This window comes from Eretmochelys imbricata, chromosome 14, assembly GCF_965152235.1.
Source record: "Eretmochelys imbricata isolate rEreImb1 chromosome 14, rEreImb1.hap1, whole genome shotgun sequence".
Lineage (NCBI taxonomy): Eukaryota > Metazoa > Chordata > Testudines > Cheloniidae > Eretmochelys > Eretmochelys imbricata.
In genome coordinates this window covers 32,877,326-32,892,385 of record NC_135585.1, presented here as the reverse complement: position 1 = coordinate 32,892,385, position 15,060 = coordinate 32,877,326, and the positions used below count along the sequence as shown (strand labels likewise).

The following is a 15,060-nucleotide window of genomic DNA, read 5'->3' as shown; positions in this document are numbered from 1 at the left end:
GAATGAATGTGTGAATAAATATGAGATTGAATGGAATGTTATAACTATAACTAACTGCTTACTAGGATTCTTTCTGTATTCACAATAAATGTGGTATTTTGCCTTTTTCCCTTTAATAAGATCCTGCTGGTTTTTATTTTATTGGTAAAACATTTTGGTGGAGAATTGCGAAAGGGGGAATATTGGTAAAAAACCTCAGTTATTGTAAATATTGGTGTGCACACCGCCAGCTCTAGTGAGCTAGGCATTTCTATTAGGTTAAACCAGACCTGCTGGCCTCCGAGAAGGTAGCAGGGGACCTGCTGGCCTCCGAGAAGGTAGCAGGAAAAACAGATTAAACCGGACCTGCTGGCCTCCGAGAAGGTAGCAGGGGACCTGCTGGCCTCCGAGAAGGTAGCAGGGAAAACAGATTAAACTAGACCTGCTGGCCTCCGGGAAGGTAGCAGGAGACCTGCTGGCCTCCGAGAAGGTAGCAGGGAAGAACAGGTTAACCGGACCTGCTGGCCTCCGAGAAGGTAGCAGGGAGAAATAGGTTAACTGGACCTGCTGGCCTCTGGAAAGGTAGCAGGGGACCTGCTGGCCTCCGAGAAGGTAGCAGGGAGAAATAGGTTAACCAGACCTGCTGGCCTCCGAGAAGGTAGCAGGGAGAAATAGGTTAACTGGACCTGCTGGCCTCTGGGAAGGTAGCAGGGGACCTGCTGGCCTCCGAGAAGGTAGCAGGAAAGAACAGGTTAACCGGACCTGCTGGCCTCCGAGAAGGTAGCAGGGAGAAATAGGTTAACCGGACCTGCTGGCCTCCGAGAAGGTAGCAGGGAGAAATAGGTTAACCGGACCTGCTGGCCTCCGAGAAGGTAGCAGGGAGAAATAGGTTAACCGGACCTGCTGGCCTCCGAGAAGGTAGCAGGGAGAAATAGGTTAACTGGACCTGCTGGCCTCCGAGAAGGTAGCAGGGGACCTGCTGGCCTCCGAGAAGGTAGCAGGGGAAAAACGCATACATTAAGCTATGATTTCAGAATCTAGGCTGTGTCACTTGCTAAGTAATACCAGCAGTGACAAAGAGATTGAAATATCCATGTTAAGATGTTTAAAAGAAAACAGGGTAAGCCAGTACCAGAGGGAAGAATGGAGTCAGAAGGAACTCCAATCTCACCTTTTGTTAAAGAAATTACACCTTTTAAACAAATCCTTCAAAAATTTGGGCACAGTCCTTGGACTAAACAAGCCCTAGCTGATGTCTGCACTATTTCGGACCTAGAGGATAGATTGGCTCAGTATATCCTCATATACAAACCTTCTAGTGCTGCCAAAAGAGATGCAGCAGCAATTTGGTTGTTGTGGGAGGCATGTAAGGATTCTTCCCTCCGCTTGTCCTCATGTAAAGAGGAAAAGGCACAAACAGAAAAGGGAGCAGACAATTGGAAGGCGCTGGTTACAAATACCCAAAGCCAGCTGAAAATAGTGAAAGAGGCACTCCAGGAATACAAAAAGAGTGAAAAAGTTAACTCTGCAGAGGATGGAGGGAATTAAGCAGTTAAACATGTATGTATCTGTCTGTGTGTGTGTAAATATGTAAAGTTCTAAGGACCAGTTAGTTTTGTTTTTGTTTTAAATAATGCCACTAAAAATCCATTTGACTCTTTAATTCAAAGTTGCAAAACTGACAGACCTTTTTGCTAGACACAGGTAATTAGTGTTGTTTGGCTTTGGGATTTGGCATTTAACCCTTAAAAGGTAACTCAATGCTTTACAAAATTTAAAATGTTTTTAAGTTGTGGCTGCAGCAGGGCAGTCAAAATCAGGAGAATATATAAAAAAATTTTTGGATTCTTTTTGTTTGTTTTTTGTTTGTTTGTTTTTGTAACAAAATAGCAGATGAGAGTTGTAGTAAAAAAAAAAATTAAAAAAATGACTGTGCCTCTCTGAAGCAACAGCAGGGGTGAGGTGCACAAAACAAAAAGAAGCAATTTTAGAAACACTGAGTCTTAAAATGGCTCTGAGTAATCAGACTGTCACTTTGATAAAGGTATATGAAAACTCTGTAAGCAAAAAAAAGAAATAGTGACACCTTATGTAAAAATGGATCTGGATAATGTTATATAAGTTAAACTATGGAAGGAATGTGCATTTGCCCCAGAACATGTGCAGGGTATATTGTAGAAGGGGCAAAAGAAATGCAAACATACCATGCTACTTAATTAAAATGCTATTAGGGCTCCAAAGGGTGCCACAATAGGTTGGGTTTTCTTTTTCAGATTGCTGTGTGTTTTGGAAGCAGAAGTTAAAAGTAATCAAAACTCTGGTGAAAGTTGATTGTGTCCCTTTTAAGATAGAGTCTCTGAGCTGCTGATGGCTTTAAATCCAAAAGCAGGAAGCGTCTGTGAAAATGCAAATGACCTAAATGATAAAGGAAGGAAAGAACTAGCAGCACAAAGGAGCTGCAGATAAAGGACACACCTGGTCAGCAAACAAATTGTCTAAATAAAAGGCATGGGATAACAAGATAATTTTAATAAATTTAATGATAATAAGTATCCCTGTAACAACGTATAGTGTGTATGATTTTTGGAAAAATCCTTTAAGGTCGTATGGTAATGATGCTTCTCAGTTATTACCTGTAAATAAAACTTAAAGCTTAACACAGCAGGAAAAACATTATAAACTTGGTCTGCTGTATAAGAAGGAAAACTCAGAGATTTAATGACTAAACAGTGGGATAATTTCCCCATAACCCTTAAAAGATAAAAGCCATTGAAACCTGGCCTGCCTATAGAACAAAAACAGGAAAATATGGGGGCAATTTCTCTGTTTTGCCTGCAATCAGCAAGGGTATTTGTAAAAGAAATATTTTAAGCAATAATCTGCCACCCCAAAAGGGGTAGAAACATGTTCTTTTTGTCTTTCAGAAAATCAGGAAAAGCTGATGCCAGCTGAAAAGCAACCCAATACCATGAATCTACTGTCACAATAGAAATTGTGTTCTGTGTTCTATGTTTTGTCTTGTGTTTTGTCTTGTTGCTAGCACTGTTGTGTGTTTAAAAAAAAAAAAATACTGAAGACCTGCAGGAACTTAAAAATAAATTAAGCTTTCTGTCCCAGCTACAGGACAGCCTGATACAAAAACAAGTACATGCCAATGTAGACTTGGTCCAAATTGGTCTGGGTAACCTAAAAGGCCGATGGAATCTTTAGTAATGGCTTAATACTACCACATGGCTTATCCATAAGAAGAAAAAATATATATATTAGAAATAGGAAACTACACAGCCATAGCTATGGGATGCACTGAAATGCAGATACTTGCACTAGCTACTTTGGAACACAAAATATTCTGGGTCATATTGGGAAATATTAAGGGTTTGATGCATTTGTTAAAAAAGAAAGAGATCATTGTTTGACACTTATCAATATGAATGGATGCAATATGCAATGGATGCACAGCCCAGCCCGAACTTGCAGCTAGAGTCTGGCACATGGTAGGAGCCCCTGCCCGGGATGCTCCCAGCCCTGCCCCTCCCCCGTTCCAGGGTCCAGCACTCAGAGGTTAAAAGGGCCTGGAGCTGGCGGGTGGCGGGGTTCCCTCCTGACCATCGCGCTCAGGGCAGTTGCCCGCATCACCCCCCCATAAGGTTGCCCCCCCCCCACCATGCCACCCTCACTTCTGCACTGTTGCTAGCAGCAGCGCTGCCTTCAGAGCTGGGCACCAGACCAGCAGCTGCTGCTCTCTGGCCGCCCAGCTCTGAAGGCGGGATAGATGTAAGGGTGACATATTCCCCTCCTCCCCCGCCAAGCCAGATTTCACAGGGGAGACCAGATTTCACAGTCTGTGATGCATTTTTCATGGTCATGAATTTGGTAAAGCCCTACTCACGGGGCGGGACTGGGGCTTTAGGCAGAGCAGAACTCTGGGCGGTGCGGGGACTCAGGTGCCCCGCGCAGTCACAGTTCCTCTCCTCGGTCCTCCTCACTGGGCTGGGGCCTTGGGGTGTAATTTTTAACTGCCCCAAACCTGCAGTAAGTTAATACCCTGCAATGCTTCCCAGGGTACCCGGGGCTGGGAGGCACCTCGCCACCACCTGCCCTTTGCCCGTGGGAGCCTTGTCTGTGCCTGCCAGGGGTCAGCTTCCCAACTCCACTGGCCACACGCACTCGCTGCTGGGCCTGCCGTCACTGCAGGGTAGCAATAGGCCCACTCTGCCCTCAAGCCCTCTGAGCATCTGTCTGGAGCGTCCAGTCCCTGTCCCCTGCGCACCGGTAGTATTCACAGATTGACTATTTCCAAAGGAACAGTAACATCCTCGGCCCCAGCTTACCAGCTCCAGCTCAGATCACTGCTCCACTTAACACACAGCGCTGCCATAGGCTCATAGCGAAATCACGCCTCAGTTCAACAAAGCCAAGAGTCGAGTGAAAGTGTTGGAAACAAATGGTTACATATAACAAAGTCATAACATGCGTTCTAGAGCCTAGACTGAACTAACAAGGTATTCTCCTGTCTAACCAAGTACAGCTCACCCGAAATCCTTGCAGCACTGTACAGCCAGGCAGGCTCGAACCCTTCTTTTAGGGGATATGCATACCATCAGTTTGTCTCCGAGGGGAAGGATCCAGTATGTCTCTGCACACCGAGAGAGATCAGACCGATCCTTTGTCTTTATGCTTAAACACCACAGATGGACACACACACAGCCCCCTGCTGTAAGTTTCTTCCTGTAGATTTCCTTTTTTGTGGATTTTGCAATCTAATTTTGCACCTAGCTCAGTGTGGAAAGAGACATCCAACATCAGGCACACAATACATGGATGGCCAGACAGGGAAGTAACCCAGTGATGCGCAGAGCATTCCCCGATATTCTGGAATTGCTCAGATGTGATGGTCACAAGAAATCACAGTCAGGCTTTTCCAGGGCTAGATTCTATAATACTGTTGTTACCAGCCCCCTTCCACTGCAGCCTCCTGTGCCTGTGTAAATGCATCGGGTTTGGTGCAGATCCAGTGTCTCTCACTGCTGCATCGCAAGCTGCTGACCGCACTCACACCATTCAGATACGCGCAGTCTCCTCCTATCGGAAACCTGCAAGAGAGAAGCCAGGGAGCTGGTGTCAGGTAGGAGTTGGACATTTCCCATCAGTCACAGGCAGGGAGAGACACTCTCGCACAGTGCAGGGAGCTGCTGCACTTACAGCCCCTTACGATTCCCCTTTCTGCACCTGCCACAGGCCCCAGCTAGAAAGGGGGCAGTGGGGCAGCAAGGCCAGGAAAGGTTCGAAGATCAACTGACCTCCATGGACCATTTATGCTGGGTGGGTATTAACCCAGGTCCTACTCTCCCCCCCCCACACACACCCAGCTGGGTCTGGATGGGCCCCTGCAGGCCCAACCCACCCAAACTGCCCTGGGCGCAGGCTCCAAGTGGCTCTCAGCGTGGCGAGGAGCAGCCGTAACGCCGCACAGAATAGCTGGGTCCAGGGCTCCCTGGACAGTTTACATCAGCTCTCAGGCCAGAGGCCTGTCAGGACAGGCTGTATTGCAGGGGGCGGCTGGAGTGAAATGCCAGCAGCACAAACCCAGCGGCCATGGGGTGACCCCAGCCACTCACACAGAGCTTCCCGTGAGAGCTGGAGGCCAGCGCTTCCCACCTGGGAACAGGGTGGGATCCAGGCCCACAGGCAAATCCTTCCCCATGGTCCCATCCTGGCTACTCACAGCTGTCATGTGCTGGGCTGGGAGGAGGCCCAGCACTACTCTTTGGGCAGGCCGGGATCTCCCTGCCCTCAGGCCACCAGCCTCTGGCTCGGGGTGAGATCTGTCCCAGAGAAGGGAGAGCCCAGCTCACAGCCACCTGAGCAGATGGCTGTGGGTGGCTCCCCCACCAGCATCACCCCAGACGAGCTCTGAGGGGATGGCAATGATGCACCCAGAGCCTTCTGCTGGGGTAGGCGCCCGCAGGGTAGCAGATTTCAGGGTTAACACCCCACTGAGATGCCTGTTTACCCAGTTCCGGTAAATTGGCGTCATATTAGCTATCCTCCAGTCACCGGGTACAGAAGCGGATTTAAATGATAGGTTACAGACTACAGTGAGTAGTCCTGCAATTTCACATTTGAGTTCCTGGTCCTGGTGACTTGTTACTGTTTAGTTTCTCAGTTTGTTCCAAAACCTCCTCTAATGACGCCTCCATCTGGGACAGTTCCTCAGATTTGTCACCTAAAAAGGACGGCTCAGGTTTGGGAATCTCCCTCACACGCTCAGCCACGAAGACTGCTGCAAAGAATTCATTTAGTTTCTCTGCAATGGCATGGTGCCAGCTGCGGTGTGGACAGACCCCAAACAGGCCGGCTAACAGATGGGCTCATGAGGCAATCACAAAGACAGACTGCTGCCGACATCAGGGCATCCTTGCTGGAATATGTGAAAATATCTGACTGGGATCAAACAACAGGTCATCAACTGACTTGTTTGCTAAGCCTCCTCTGGGCACATTTTCCAGCTTCCCATCAATCGCAAAGGGCTTTTTTAAAAACGCCATTCAGCTGTAAGTACATAAGACTGGCCACATGGGTCAGACCAATGGTCCATCTAGCCCAGTGTCCTGTCCTCCGATACTGGTCAGTGGTAGGTGCTTCCGAGGGAATGAACAGAACAGGGTCAGTATCGAGTGATCCATCCCATTCACACCCAGCTTCTGGCAATCAGATGTATATGGACACTCAGAGCATGGGGTTGCATCCCTGACCATCCTGGCTGATAGGAACTGGTCGAGCTATCCTCTGTGAACTTATCTACTTCTTGTTTGAACAGAGTTATACTCTTGGCCTTCACAACATCCCCTGGCAACAAGCTCCACAGGTTGACTGTGTTGTGTGAAGAAATACTTCCTTTTGTTTGTGTCAGACCTGCTGCCTATTCATTTAATTGTGTGACCGCTAGGTCTTGCGTTACGTGAAAGCGTAAATAACACTTCCCTCTTCACTTTCTTGACCCCACTCATGATTTTATAGACCTCCTATATCCCCCCCTTAGTCGTCTCCCCTCATATGGAAGCTGTTCCACATCTCTAATCATATGGGGATAGTTGAAAACCCCCATTATTATTGGGTTTTCTGCTTTTGTAGCCTCTCTAATCTCGGTGAATTTCACAGTCACCATCCTGGTCAGTTGTATATTCCTGCTGCTAGATTCTTATTCTTCAAGTGTGGAATTTCTATTCTTTAGAGATGCTAGGATACAGTTGGGTTCGTTTACGATTTTTACTGTTCTTTACTCTATGCTTTCCTGGACATGTAGTGCCACTCCCCCGCCCGCGTGACCTACTCTGCCGTTCTTTCAGTGCTGATGGTCCAGGGCCAAACCCTGCTATCGGCTCAACTGGGGTTTGGTTATTTGATCCCACCCAGATCCCACTGAAATCCCTCTTGGGATATCGTCTGGGCCATCTCTACTGTACCCCACTTCTCATGGCAGCCCCAGGCACTCAGCATTTGTGACTATCAGGCATCTTTAAACGCAGATGGCCCCACTAAAGCCAGACAGATCTGAAAGCTTTTGCCAGTCTCCCAGCAGACAACACTTGCTTCCACCCATCACTAATACACAGAGTACATAGCACTGACTGGTGCGTCGGCCTGAACTCGCTATCTCAGACGCCAGGGACCCAAAGCCCAGGGAATTCACAGAAAACTTACAGGTTGTTGAATTTGGTGCCATTGGCCCATTTGCAGAGCTGCCCAGGGTCCCTCCGGAGGCCAATCCAGTGGTCAAGTCTGCCTTTATAGCGCCACAGCACGAAAGCCTAAAAACAGCAGAGGGAGAGGTGGTGTCAGAGCACAGGCTCTGTGCACCAGAGACTCACAGGTATACACTGAAGGGCTCTGTTTTCAGGGAACGGCTGGGGATTTTCGCCTCCCTCTTGCCCAGCTCTGGGTAATTCAGTATTAAACTTTCCTATCCCAAACCTCGCCTCACCTTACAGAACAGCTGAGCTCCCCTGCCCATCACAGGGGAAGGGGAAGGAAAGAGCCCAGCTGATCTCAATAAGGGATGCTGGGAAGGGCCAGGGATGAGAGAAGAGCCACCAAATCCTCAGCCAGAAGGGGCCAGGGCTAAGAGGAGCCCCCCCATCCTCATCTGGCTACCCAAGAGCACTGGCTCTTCAAGTCAATCTGGGATCTCAGTACCCCTTTGGCCCCACGCCACCCAGAAGACACTCAAGCCAGCCTTGCCCTCGAGAGGGGCGGTCTCCTTTTGAGAGGGCTGACAGTGAGTGATCCCTGCAGTCAGACACGGACACAAGAGGTGCCCCGGGCCAGCCAGCCAGGCCTGGCATTCAGCAACTGGAAGCTCATTTACTCAGAGCTGCTCCTCGAGCCCAGGTTCTCCTGCAGCAGCTGCTGAGCCAAGACCAGAACGTTGCAATTCGAGCATCTCTCACCATTTCCTGCTCACTGTTGATCTCAGCCAGGGAGGCGCTGAGCGCAGAGCAGTGGGTCAGGCTGCAGGTCCAGTTCCTTTTGGCCTCAGAGAAATAGTAGCATTTCCCTCGGTATCCGATCCAGCAACGGGCCCCGGTTCAGGTGACGGAAGCTTAGGTCTCCACACTGAGAATGAGACAGCGACACGTGGTGTGAGCGAGACCCGCCACCCGCCAATGAGGGGAACAGGGGGAGATCAGCCCCTGCGCCCCAGGCTTCTGAGACACCTCGAACCAGGGTGGGTACTGAAAGGCCATGAGGGAGCCAGGAGGATGCTGGGAATCCAGCCCCAGAGGGGGGTTATCTGACTCTGCTCTCCCTCTCTTGGGTTCACATTCAACAGGGATGCAGCTGACAAGCAGCTCATGCCATGAAGCCCAGGACAGAGAGCTGGGCCCAAGCTCAGTGTTACAACATGAGGTGGGCAGAGAGCCGCAGAGGGAGGGGACAGTTACCAGGGGGCCAGCAGGGGGGCAATAATTAATGGGTAGGAGATTAACTGCAACATGATTTGCCAGCTCTAGTACCCCAAGGAGTTCTGCTAGCCTGGACTGCTGCCCCCTCCCCCTGTTCTGCGCTTTGCTTCCCTGGAGAGGCAGGTTGAGATGAAGACGGGAACAAACTCCCTTCCCTTCAGGAGACCGAACGCCCGCTGCCCGGCTTGTCCAGCGCAGCCAGCCAGGTTCACGGTCACCACAAACAGCTGCCATCTGCGCTCGCACATGCTGTCTGTGCAGGCGGGGACATCAATAGCGCGACGAGACCCTGCCCTGCCGAGGTCACCAAGGGGTGGGTTTCACGCTGCGTTAAGGGAGGTGTCTGTACTGCGTTCCATGGCTCCTTTCAGTGACACGCCAGCACCTGCCCAGCACTGGGCACCACCTGGGGATGCAGGAAGGCCAGGCTGGCACCTCAGGGCGACACGCTGCAGGCAGAGGGCCCAGCTCATTGCTGCCCTGCACCGTCAATCACCCCCACTCTGCACGGGTATCAGTGACCGTGCCTGGGGCCCGGCAACAGTGACTTGGACCCCAAGTGCTCAGAGATGGTCCGGGGGGAGCTAATTTCAGTCCTGACACAGAGAGTGCCCAGGTGCAGGGGTCTGGGAGGGAGCAGGAGGAGGGTCTTGGAGGAACATCCCCCAGGAATCCTCTGTCCCAGGGGCAGAAGCCAGACAGGCCAGGAGGAGAGAGTGACTGTGGTGGCTCCAGGGGGAATGGGATGTGCAGAGAGGGGGAAGGGAAGGGTGAGAACTCACCTGCCAGGACAATGATGAGAACTAAGAACATGGTTGCGAGGGCGACTGCGAGCACAATTGTACATCTCCTGCAGTTACGATGAGGGTCTGAAACAGAAAGACTCGTCAGGCAGGGCCACGAGGACACGTCTCCCCGACGGCACCAGGGCTGGAGCTGCCTTAGAACAGTGGTTCTCACCCACCGGTTCGTGTACCCCTGGGGGTAAGCAGAGGTCTTCCACGGGGCACATCAACTCATAGAGAGATTTGCCTCGTGTTACGACAGGCTACATAAAAAGCACTAAGTCAGTACAAGCTAAAATTTCATACAGACAATGGCTCGTTTATACTGCTCGATAGACTATACACGGAAAGGTACAGCTTTTATAGTCCAATTGATCTATTTCATAATTAAATACGCAACAATGAGAGAGTCAGCAATTTTTCCAGAAAAGTGGCTGTGACACTTTTGTATTTTTATGTCCAATTTTGGAAGCAAGTAGTTTTTTTAAGTGAGATGAATCTTAGCAGAGTGCAAGACAAATCAGCCTCCTGACAGGGCGACAGTCCTCTGGAAAGGTTGAGAACCACTGGACTCGAACATGCACCGTTCTGTCGATTGCTCCTTCCGTCAGACGCTCTGGGAGAGGAGCCCGGAGGGTCAGGCCGGCTGGGGCTGGCAGAACAGCCCCTCTTTCCCCTCAGCCCAGTGCCCTCCCCTGGGCACTCCCAGCCAGGCTGCCAGGAGGCCTGGTGAGCTCAGGGGCACAGAGATAAGGACCCGCATGTCCTGGTGGCAGTTGCTCCAACTGCCCCCCCACCATCCCCACCCCCATTCTGCCCCCTGCTGAGCGCTGGCTGGGCCCACACTGCCGAGTGCCCCTGTCCCCGCACACAGGGGTCTCACACTGGCCATACACATCAGAAGTGGGGAGAACGAACCAGGCAGAGATGGGCCAGGGCTGTCACAGGGGGTCTGACACACCCAGCCCAGGAGGGCCCTGCACAGCCCCACGACCTCCTCTGTGTGCGCCAGACAGCAGCTGTGAACCAGGGATCGGTGCCCTGAGAGCCCCTGGGGGTGATCCAGTCCCTGCTGCCCACAGACAGGGTATTGCTGGGAACTGGCTGCTGCCACTGAGAGCCTGGCCCCATGTTGGGCAGCCTCAGTGTCTCTCTCCAGCCTGTTCCCAGCAGCGACACCCCATTACCTGGCTCTCCTCCAGTCTCCAGGTGTCCATGGCCCTCAACAGGCCACTCCTGCAGTGGCTCTTCGCTCCCAGCAGGTCCAGCTGCTGGCCCCATTGTCTCTCTCAGTGACACTTGGGCTGCACACGCTGCTGGAGACGCTGGGCTGGGGTCGGCTCCTCTCTGTGACTGGGTCCGATTCAGCAGCAGCGAAGCTGAGCTGGGGCAGGGGTCCTGGCCCTGCTTCCCCCCACACCCTGCTCCGGACTCTCCGGCCGATCTGAAAGTCGAGAGGGACCCAGCAGGACAGGTCAGTGGGGGGTGGGGCACGATTTGTGGTTTCTCGTTCCCTGCCCAGCAGCCCAACCCCCTGCCAGAGGCGGTGCCATGATGATTGAACCCCCTTAAATGCCATCGGCCCCTCCACCCCCCAGGGCTTCAGAGAACTGATCTGCCACAGGCCCCACCCGCCGCACACCACCCCCGTGTGACAGGCACCCAGCTGGGGTTGACAGGAGGAAAAAACCCTCCCTCCCCACACATACCTCCCGCAATCGAGAGCAAGTCGAGAATCCTAACAGGAGTGGGGAGTTGGTGGGCGGGGGAGAGAATCAGGATGGATTGAGTAAAATCAAGGCAATTAAATCACCAAGTCCAACGCCTCAATTGAAATGATCAATTTTAATCAACTTATCGATTTCCACTTCAGTAATTTTCTAAGGCCAAGTGCCCAACCAGTGGGCAACAGAACCATTAAAACTTCATGTCCAAAACTTCCCCCATGGGGGGAGGGGCGGAGAAATTGTGGGAGTGGCCCTTTCCTTCCCCCTTGTTCATTGGGAACGCAGGCAGGGGGAGGATGCCCGTGAGAAACCACGGTTGGGGGTACAGTGGTACAAGGTTGGGGGTACAGGGAGCAACAGTGCGCTGATGACCTCCCCCCCAACTGGCTTGGGGCCATGGGAGGGAAAGGGCCCAGGTAGCTCCATGCTCCACACAGGTGCCCCATCCACAGCAAGCAGACAGGGGGTGGGGGGGGAGCCACCAGACAGGCCCAGCCCGAGGAGGGTGGGAAGGGGGAAGGGATGAGGGGGGACGGAGGGGCCCTCCAGCCCGAGGAGAAAGGGGAGGGGAGGGGGGGAAAGGTGATGGAGGGGCCCCCCAGCACAAGGGGAGGAGGGGGAAGGGGGCCCGAGAGGCCCCACGCCCGCCCCAGCCCGAGGGGAGGGGAGAAGGGGGAAGGGGGACAGAGGGCCCCCCCCAGCCCAGGAAAGGGGGGGAAGGGAAAGGGGGGACAGAGGGCCCCCCCAGCCGGGGAAAGGGGGGGAAGGGGGACAGAGGGGAGACAGAGGGCCCCCCCAGCCGGGGAAAGGGGGACACAGGGCCCCCCCAGACCGGGAATGGGGGGGAAGGGGGACAGAGGGCCCCCCCTAGCCCAGGAAAGGGGGGAAGGGGGACACAGGGCCCCCCCAGCCTGGGAAAGGGGGGAAGGGGGAGGGGGGACAGAGGGTCCCCCACCCAGCCCGGGAAAGGGGGGAAGGGGGAGGGGGGACAGAGGGCCCCCCACCCAGCCCGGGAAAGGGGGGAAGGGGGAGGGGGGTCAGAGGGCCCCCCACCCAGCCCGGGAAAGGGGGGAAGGGGGAGGGGGGTCAGAGGGCCCCCCACCCAGCCCGGGAAAGGGGGGGAAGGGAGAAGAGTGACAGAGGGCCCCCCACCCAGCCCGGGAAAGCGGGGGAAGGGAGAAGGGGGACAGAGGGCCCCCCACCCAGCCCGGGGAAGGGAGAAGGGGGACAGAGGGCCCCCCACCCTGCCCGGGGAAGGGGCGAAGGGAGAAGGGGGACAGAGGGCCCCCCACCCAGCCCAAGAAAGGGGGGAAGGGAGAAGGGGGACAGAGGGCCCCCCACCCAGCCCGGGAAAGGGAGAGGGGGGACAGAGGGCCCCCCACCCAGCCCAGGAAAGGGAGAGGGGGGACAGAGGGCCCCCCACCCAGCCCAGGAAAGGGGGGGAAGGGAGAAGGGAGACAGAGGGCCCCCCACCCAGCCCGCGAAAGGGGGGGAAGGGAGAAGGGAGACAGAGGGCCCCCCCAGCCCGTGAAAGGGGGGGAAGGGGGAAAGAGGGCCCCCCCAGCCCAGGAAAGGGGGGCAAGGGGGACACAGGGCCCCCCCAGCCCAGGAAAGGGGGGCAAGGGGGACACAGGGCCCCCCACCCAGCCCTGGAAAGAGGGGGCAAGGGGGACACAGGGCCCCCCCCCGCAGCCTGGGAAAGGGGGGGAAGGGGGACACAGGGCCCCCCCCCAGGCCGGGAAAAGGGGACACAGGCCCCCCCACCCAGCCCGGGAAAGGGGGGCAAGGGGGACACAGGGCCAATGTTAAGTGCATCATGGTCCTTCCAAAGACACGCAAAGTGACAAAACTTCCATTGCATAGCACACAATCATATTATAAGGATGAACATGGGGGTGTAGGGTATTACCCCAAAAAACAGAGTGTCACACCTACCCCTAGACCAACAAACCTCCCTCACAAGGAACACACTCGGTGTGCCTTAGAATTTTGGCAGAAAGAACAGGCCACTCTAGCCAGAAAACTTGGAAAGTATTGTGCCGAACTTCACCTTTCCAAGGTCATCTCCATCATCTCTCACACCCCTGGAGCACCAAACCGGCTTCACACCCTGTCATAAATATAAAGGGAAGGGTAAACCCCTTTAAAATCCCTCCTGGCCAGAGGAAAAATCCTCTCACCTGTAAAGGGTTAAGAAGCTAAAGGTAACCTTGCTGGCACCTGACCAAAATGACCAATGAGGAGACAAGATACTTTCAAAAGTTGGGAGGAGGGAGAAAAACAAAGGGTCTGTGTCTGTCTGTATGATGCTTTTGCCGGGGACAGAACAGGAATGGAGTCTTAGAACTTAGTAAGTAATCTAGCTAGGTATGTGTTAGATTATGATTTCTTTAAATGGCTGAGAAAATAGCTGTGCTGAATAGAATGAATATTCCTGTCTGTGTGTCTTTTTTGTAACTTAAGGTTTTGCCTAGAGGGATTCTCTATGTTTTGAATCTAATTACCCTGTAAGGTATTCACCATCCTCATTTTACAGAGGTGATTCTTTTCTTTTTACTTCTATTAAACGTCTTCTTGTAAGGAAACTGAATGCTTTTTCATTGTTCTAAGATCCAAGGGTTTGGGTCTGTGGTCACCTATGCAAATTGGTGAGGATTTTTACCAAACCTTCCCCAGGAAGTGGGGTGCAAGGGTTGGGAGGATTTTGGGGGGAAAGACGTATCCAAACTCTGTTTTTTCAGGAACCCAGATAAAGTTTGGTGGTGGCAGTGGAAATCCAAGGGCAAAGGGTAAAATAATTTGTACCTTGGGGAAGTTTTAACCTAAGCTGGTAAAAGTAAGCTTAGGAGGTTTTCATGCAGGTCCCCACATCTGTACCCTAGAGTTCAGAGTGGGGAAGGAACCTTGACACACCCTAATGCAGCTCTCACGCCGCAGTATTTGGGAGAAAAACCCAGGCAAAAGTAGGGAAAACAAACAAAGGGACAGCAGCAAATGCACCCTTTGGAGAGGGATTGTCAGGTACTTGACCCCAGGACTTCTCATACCCTAAGCGTCACCCGGACTCCCAACAGCCAACAAACCATGCTTTGGAGCAAAAGCGATCATTTCTCGCAATTTTGCCAAAAAGCAAAAACAACCCAACCCAACCCAACCCCCACAACAACAGGCACCTGAAAATGTACTGCACCTGACTTCATCTTTCCAAGGTCTTCTCTGCACTCTCTCCCACCCGAGGTAAGAATGATACACCTTGACCAACAAATCCAATTTAGACCTTAATGCAGCTCTCCCTCCACAGGATGCTGGAGAAAAACACAGGCAAAAAAACAAAAAAGTCAGCTGCAACCATTGCCTTGGCAAGAGCTTGGATGAAACTTGAAGCGGGGATCTCTTGCACCCAAAAGGAGACTTGTGCCCTCGTCCAACAAATTCTTTTGGAACTCTAAGGATAGCTGCATTCCACAGGAGTTTCCAAAACCAAACAACCAGCCACACACCCAGGCAGAAGGGGCCTGTGAATGGGAAGGTACAGCAGCAAACACACCCATAGGGCGGGCTAGTCTGGGAGTTGCAGCAGGGCCCTCGGGCACCCGAAGTGAG

The 15,060-nt window shown here is 52.8% G+C and overlaps 1 pseudogene; it reads right to left on the bottom strand.

Moving 5' to 3' along the window:
• Window positions 1-4,878: 4,878 nt before the first annotated feature.
• Window positions 4,879-11,011, bottom strand: LOC144274355 (C-type lectin domain family 2 member B-like; annotated as a pseudogene).
• Between the last annotated feature and the right edge of the window lie 4,049 nt (window positions 11,012-15,060).